Source organism: Petaurus breviceps, unplaced genomic scaffold (genome assembly GCF_028583685.1).
Source record: "Petaurus breviceps papuanus isolate PSGF00001 unplaced genomic scaffold, PetGlider_PUasm1.0 126, whole genome shotgun sequence".
NCBI lineage: Eukaryota > Metazoa > Chordata > Mammalia > Diprotodontia > Petauridae > Petaurus > Petaurus breviceps.
Genome location: NW_027185655.1, coordinates 8,496,873 through 8,504,481, shown reverse-complemented (window position 1 = coordinate 8,504,481; position 7,609 = coordinate 8,496,873).

The window sequence follows — 7,609 nt, the reverse complement described above, 5'->3', positions numbered from 1 at the left end:
TATAGAGCAAATACGGATGCTTAAATAGAATAAGGGAAGCACTTGGGGATAATTTTGCCAGTTGGACAAGCAGCAAAGAGGGAGGGAGAAGGAAATAATTACACAATGTCATACAATAGGGCAAACAGGTACATCCAAGGAAACAGCAAATCCTGTGTTGGCAGATCACGCTTTAAGCAGGTCTGTGAGCCAGAGAAGGCTCCAAATGCTCAAGATTATGTCAAGTTTGGGTTAGCATGGCCCTTCCTTGCTGTCACTCACTGCTGGAACACATGCAGCCTCAGTTCCTCTCTCCTCCCCTCTTAACAAGTTTGTGACTGTCATGATCTTTGTGCTAGCTGGAAGAAAATTACACTTCCCATCAGCCTCTTTGCTGGTAAGGGACTCAGTGCATTTTCTGCAATTTATAATCTGAGAGAGTAAAATATCTTCCCCAGGGTAGCACAACCAGTATTTCAGAATTGAGACATGAACCCAGGTTACTTCTTCATTCATTATGCCACACTGCCTTTTAATTTAAAACTTCTGCACATATGATGAGCCTAATCACATGGGCATCACAGTATACTGGAAATTATATTGATCTTTGGAGTCAGTGTCTTAAATGGACAGATCTGGGTTCTAATCCTGGCTCCGACCTTATACAGGCTCCAAAAGGGTACAATCCTGAATCAGATTCTTTACTCTGATATCCCATGTTATATATAGGCACATATATTAATTTGGATATCCTTAGCATTTCCAAAGCTGTTAGGTTGATGGAGATGTATGTCTCCTGGATAGGACAGAACTCACCCAGGATCTCTATCTTTGATCATGCTTCTGCAGAATCATGCTGGTCCATGACTGAGGGGCCTGGATCCTACTGACAAGCTAGGTTCTCCCATCTTAAATGGGTGTCAAAGGGGGAAGAAACTGTGAGAGCAGTGACTTTTAGAGAATGTGCCAGGAGGTAAGTATGTGAAAGAGATATGGGGACATCTGTTTCAGTGGGGTCAGAGTGGGTACAAGCCAAGTGGAGCTGTGGAGAGTAGATATCATTGAAAAGAAGAGAGGAGAGAAGGGAGAGTACAGAAAGAGAAGCAAGAGGAAGAGAAGAGGGAGAAGGGAGAGAGAAAGGAGAGGGGAGAAAGGAGGGAAAAGAGGAGGGAAGAGAGGGAAGAAGGGAGAGAGGAGAGGGGGGAGAGGAGAGTGAAGGGAGAGAGGAGGGAGAGAAGAGGGGAGAAGAGACAGGAGAAAGTAAGGAGAGAGGCGACAGGAGAGAGAGACAGAGAGAGACAGAGAGAGAGAGAGAGAGAGAGAGAGAGAGAGCCAACCCTAACACCCTGCTTACTAGCACAGCCTGGCAGTAAATTACCACCACCACCCTAATGCTAGATCTCTAATGGTTGATTAATTTCCTTATTTCCACTCTCAAGTAATCTTTCTCCTCATCATTCTTAAGCAAAATTAGCTTTAAAAACCATCGATGAAAAATACTCTTTATCTAACTTTGACAGTGTAAAGGTATTTGCTACCTAATTCTTGACATCGTAATAATTGCCATTCGAAATTCTCATGCCCCCAACCCACCCTTAGAAACCTTCACAACAAAACAGGGCTGAAAGCTTTCAGAAATAATTCAGACCAAAGCAAATGTTCATGCTTTATCTCCCAGGAAACTCAGAAACTTTCCAAGAATGAAGTTATGGGAGCAAAGTAGGCATGGGGTAAGCCATGAGCCTGTAGGGCCTTCTCTTTTGGAGACAGCAATTCAGTGTCAAAGAAGCAAGACTGAGGATAGGCAGCATGCAGGAAAAACAGTTCCATCAGGGAAACCCTGATTACAAACAGGTGGCTCCAAGTAGAGACGGGCAGTAAGTTGAGAACAGCCAGACCCAGAATTTACATGCACATCGTTTTTCATTCTGGCATTTTAATGAGGAATAAAAGGAGATTTTTTTTTTCACTGCCAAGAAAAAATGTGAAGTTTTTATTATTGTATTTATGTCTTAAACACAACAGGTAAGTTCTTCATACAATGCACTTGAGATCTCTGGCTAGATTTTTCTAAATTTGTTCTAATATGCTCAACAACAAAACAATTTAAGACTAAAAATTCAAGTGGAACTCCATGAATTGTAAAGATTCAAGTGTCAGGGGAGAGAAAAGCTTTCAGAAATAATTCAGACCAAAGCAAATGTTCATGCTTTATCTTTAAATAAAAGATATTTATTTTTTTGAATTTGAATTTTTTTGAAGCCCTTCAGTCATGGTTCATCCAAGTATTGAGGGAATATTGGATTCTTCTGCTTTCGTCAATGAAGACCTCATCTCCAATTCCAAGTATAATCTCATTCCTAAGCACTTCAGAATGCTCCACACCATCGAAACAAGCTTTTCCTATAAAGCCAGAATTTCTGAAGCTAAAATGCCTTGTGTATATGCATTTCTTTTTTTTTAAATTTTTTAAATTAATTTGTTTGTTTCCTTTTAGTTTACAGGATTCAATTCCACAATTCCTTGAGTTTCACATTTTGTCCACCGCCATGGCGGCATATAGTCAAGTATAGGATCTATAAATACCTTCACATTATACATTAGTCAGGTTATAAAGACGGATTGTATCAGATGGAATGAAAAATGGTAAAGAGGACATAAAACCAAACAAGGGAAGGAAAAAGATCAGGTATTTTGCTTCCACCTGGGTATAGACTCAGTTTTTCTAGTTCTTTCTCTGGATGCACATATTTCTCTCCATCATGAGTCTTTTGGGATTGACTTATATCACTGCATTGCTGAGAGGAGTCCAGTCTATCAGTTGTTCATCACACAGACGTTGTGTCTGTAATTGTGTACAAATTTCTCCTGGTTCTACTCTTCTCACTCAGCATCAGTTCACATAAGCCTCTCCAGGTAAATATGAAGACCATCAGCTCCTTGTTTCTTATAGCACAGTAGTATTCCATAACATGCATATACCACAACTTGTTCAGCCATTCCCCAATTGATGTGTACGTGCATTTCTTGGTGGAAAATGCCATATTTGTTATTTGAAATAAGACCTTTTTTTCTAAAATTTGCCACTTAATAACTTAGAAGGACTTGATATTCTTTCTTTTTTAAAGAGAAGAAAGTAGGAGAAAGAGTGAAGATGACTTCATTCAACTTTGCTGAAAGAATACTGTATTGTATGTATATACTACATATACACTAATATATAATATAACACATAACATATAATATAATCTTATATAATATGCAGGATTTAAATAAGGGAACATTTTTTCTTCCTATACTATTTTGGAAATTAATATTCCAACTAGGAACACAATTTCACAAAACTTTCCAATGACCAAGCAGACAGATTTGCCCAGCAAAGGTTTGTTTTTCAATCTAACTCAAGCATATGATAGAACATATCATGAAAGCCATTTGTGCCCTAAGTGTCCCTGCATACCTCTTAAATGTGGCATATTGAGTGAAACAGGAAGGGATATGCTGGCAAATGTTTCAACAAATTACCTAGGGAAAAAATGCTTAGACACACGTTTCTGGTTAAATTTAATGTTTACATTTACATTTATATTTAAGGTTTTGCTTCAGATGCTGGCTAGCTCTGTGATCCTGGGTAAGTCATCAGATGCTGTTTGCCTCAGTTTCCTCAACTGTAAAATGAGCTAGAGAGGGAAATGGCAAATCATTAAATTGTCTTTGCCAAGAAAACCCCAAATATGGTCACAAGGAGTTGGACACAACCAAAAAATGACTGTACAGTAACAGCATTATTAACATTCTTTCCACCACTATATTAAGCATAGACAATCAAAAATTTAAATCAAGCCAAGATTTGTAGTGTATGTCAATTTGCTCACACTGAAAATTTAACAATCAGCTCTCCAGTTCAAGCTGGTTTCAGCATATCCCTGGATCCAAATGATAAATTCAGATCATTGACAGATGGTAATCTTCCTTTTTGATATTTACTGCAATGGGGCAGGAGTGTGCCATGCATATGGCTCCCCTCCTCATCCAATACAATATTTATTTTGAGAGCAAAATGTTCTCAAACATCAATAAAAGAAGCCAGAGATAGAGACATTGAGTAGACTTTATGAGCAACACAGCCCTTTAAAAGACGCACATATATCAATAAAATAGCAAACAGATGACCCATAAAACAAGAGTCTTGCCCCACTAATGCCTTCCTACACTTCCTTTTGGAGAGCATTCATGTGAAGAAAAATTGAAGCTATCACCTGCAAAAGTAGATTAATTTTCTTTAAAAAGATAATATTACTCAGAACTCTTAGGTGGCTATAACATTTAATAACTGAGAGAATATGGAAGGAATAATGCCCATTTGTTTCTAACCCTCAGCTCTACTAAGCAATTTAAGTGGAAGGTGGCATACATGAGACAATAAAACTTGCTCTTCTCTGGTCATTCTTATCATGTTGGCTCTTGGGTAAAGGTCATAGAAACCTTTGGGATCATACTTTTTCTTTATTCAAGCCAAACTCTCGCGGAACTTCAGTGAATGTTGTGGGAGAATGACTTTTTGCCTGAAAATCCTAGCCTGGGTGCAGGTGATGCAATCTACAGCCTAACCTTTGAGAAACTTTGATAAGGACACTACTGTGGATGGTTAATCATTTACAATGTCACGACTTACACATCTGAGCCCAAATTCCCGGCCCCCTTTGCTGAAAATGTCCTCTTACTGAGAAAAGCCATTGTATTGACATTCCAGCAAGACATGTGGTTCCAGGTAAAAGGATGGAATAGGGTTTAAAGGATCCATCTCTCCCATGGGCAGCTAAAGAGCAGACATAGTTAAGGGTAGACCAAGTCATGATAAATCCTGCACCCTCTCCAAACTATGGTGAAAGCAGGAAATATTTCATTAGCATGGTGCAATGGCATGTAGTATTCATTTCATAAATAAATACTTGCTTAACTTGAATTATACCAGAAGGTGATCAGGGAAGAAAACTTCTTATTCACAAGCCCCATCAATTTATTCAAGACATGTAAAAAACAGATTTTTCGAGAGATTTCCCTTAAAGTAACCAGACTGACATTTTTTTATTTATTTAAAGCAATTGGGGTTAAGTAACTTGCTCAAGGTTACACAGCCAGTTATTTCTGGGTGTTGTGCTAAGTATCAGAGCCCAGATTCGATCCCCAGATCATTCCGACACTGGGGCTGGTGCTCTTACTCGCTGAGCCACCTGGCCGCCCCTTAGACTGACATTTTAAAGTAAAAGACTGGATGAATATACCCTGATGAAAGCTTCCCACTGGTTCTCCTCTCTTCTCCAATCTCTAGTCTTGCCACCTGGAGGTACTGAGGCCCTTTCCTCTGCAAAAAGTGAGAATTCTGACCAAACATCAAGTCTATCAGCAGGTCAGTCATCTGATTTGATTGAAATTCTCTGACTCAAATCAGAGTTCTCAGGCATCTAAATCGACTAACTCCCAAGCTCTGAAGAAAGAGAAGAAACCTATTTTATTAAAACTTTTACATCAGTCTTCCTGATGTTTTAAAAATAAATTAATTTTTCCCAAGACAGAGAAGAAAAGCAATTCTCTGTTGCAGATGACTCTTCCAGTAGCCAGCTTTTGTCATCTGGACCTCTGATAGTCTTGTATTTATCAGGACACAATGGATACAGAATTGGTTTTGCAGGCAAGAAGACCTAGGTTTATGCCTCACCTCTGACGTGCTGATGTAGCCATGAGACGAACAAAATTAGCTGAGAGGTAGTCAAGAACTTTGTATCAAGTCTTTTAAAAGGTCTTAGAAAACTTCAGTTTTCTGTACTTAAAAATTTTAGAGGAAAAATTATAAATAGCCACAAAAGAAGGGTTCTGTTATGTATTGTTGGGTGACTTCCCTAGTACCAAATTGTCCATTTTGATTCAGAAGGTACTTTTCTAATTTCAGTCCATGGTTTCACCTGAGGAGGCAAAGACCTCAAGAGGGGTAGCAGGGATGAATTCAAGGCAAAGACTGACATCTACCCAGCATTGCTAAGTGTCTTCTTGAGGCTAATCCAAGCTTCAATATAATTTAATCCAAGCTTCAAGATAATTTTGGTTCTGGTTCTGGCTTCTAGGGGCATAGTAAAGTTGAAAGGAATAGACTTATCCTAAATCAACTTTGATGGGTCCATGAGGGTTTCTCATCCAGGATGATGAAAAAGGAAAGTCCTGATCACCACCTGAGGAGGAGGGATGAGGGAGGGTTGCCTACCCTAGTTAGGTGTGGCTGTAGACCTACAGAGAAAGGCTGAAAATGTGTTAATCAATACATCATGACCCAAAAGTTTCATAAAAGAATGGTAGTGTTCTCTTCAAGGAAGAGGCATCATGATCAGAGGTGTTGGGTTTGAGTCTGAGCTTTGCGTCTGTAAATTGATTATCTTTATAGAAGGGACCTTATTAATTTCTTTCAGAAAATCCTAAACATGAGCCATTCTTAAGCTTTAAGAGATTTTCCCCAGAGTTTCCAGACCTAACTGATCTTGGGCAAATCACTTAACCTCTCTTGGGTACAGTATTTTTTTTTCTATTAAAGGAGGGAGACTGGAGAAAATCAAGGATTTTTTAACCTGGGGTCTGTGGATCCCCAAGAGGTCCATGGATAGATTTTTTTGGGGGGAGGGGTATCTGTGACCTTAGACAGGGGAAAATACATATTTATTTTCACTAACCTTTAACTGAATTACAAATGTCAGCAACAAATGTAGGCAACAAACATTATTCTGAGAAGGGGTTTGTAGGTTTCACCAGACTGCAAAAGGGTATATGACATACACAAAAGTTAAGAACCATTATAAGTTTCTCTATTAGACTCTAAGCTCCTTGAGGGCAGGGACTGTCTTTTGCTTCTTTATGTATCTCCATACTTAGCACATTGCCTGACATAAAGCATTCCCTTAATGAATGTTTATTAATTGATTTGTTGATTGCTGAATTCCTGGACTAGATGAATTTAAAGGTCCTTTCCAATTCTTAATCCATAGTCCTATGAAGAAGCCCCAGTAGCAAATACCAGCTCAAGCAGATAGCAGCAACAGTCGGAGGAAGAAAGGAACACATCTGAAGGCATGCCAGGAGACAGGAACATTAGATGTTAAACATGTTAAGTATGAATTGAATGCTAAGAATTTCCTCTCCTACAGGAGATCTCCAGGAGATTGAATCCTGTTGTATATTGGAGCACAAAATAAGTTTTCCCCTATTATTTGCTTTTCTATTTTGTCCTAATTAAAAGATTTGTCATTTAATTTATGATTCCAGACTGGTTTGTTGATAGAGAATGCAATGAATTAAATGCCCTGGTAGCTACCTCAAGAACTTCTGGATCCTTCACCACAAATTGTTGGATGAAAACACGACAAGAGCATGAACCATGTTTGTCAGACTGGCCAGAAGATACAGATCTAGTTAAGTTGCTCTGATAGTAAGTCTGGGGTGAAAATGAAATGCCCGATAATGCTTTAAGTATTTGTCAGCTTATAATTATGATTCTTGTATGTTTTAAGCATATTTTTTGTGTGATAATAAATGGCGGTCCCATATCTGATCTATTTCACACATTGATTAACTTTGTTGAAGGGAC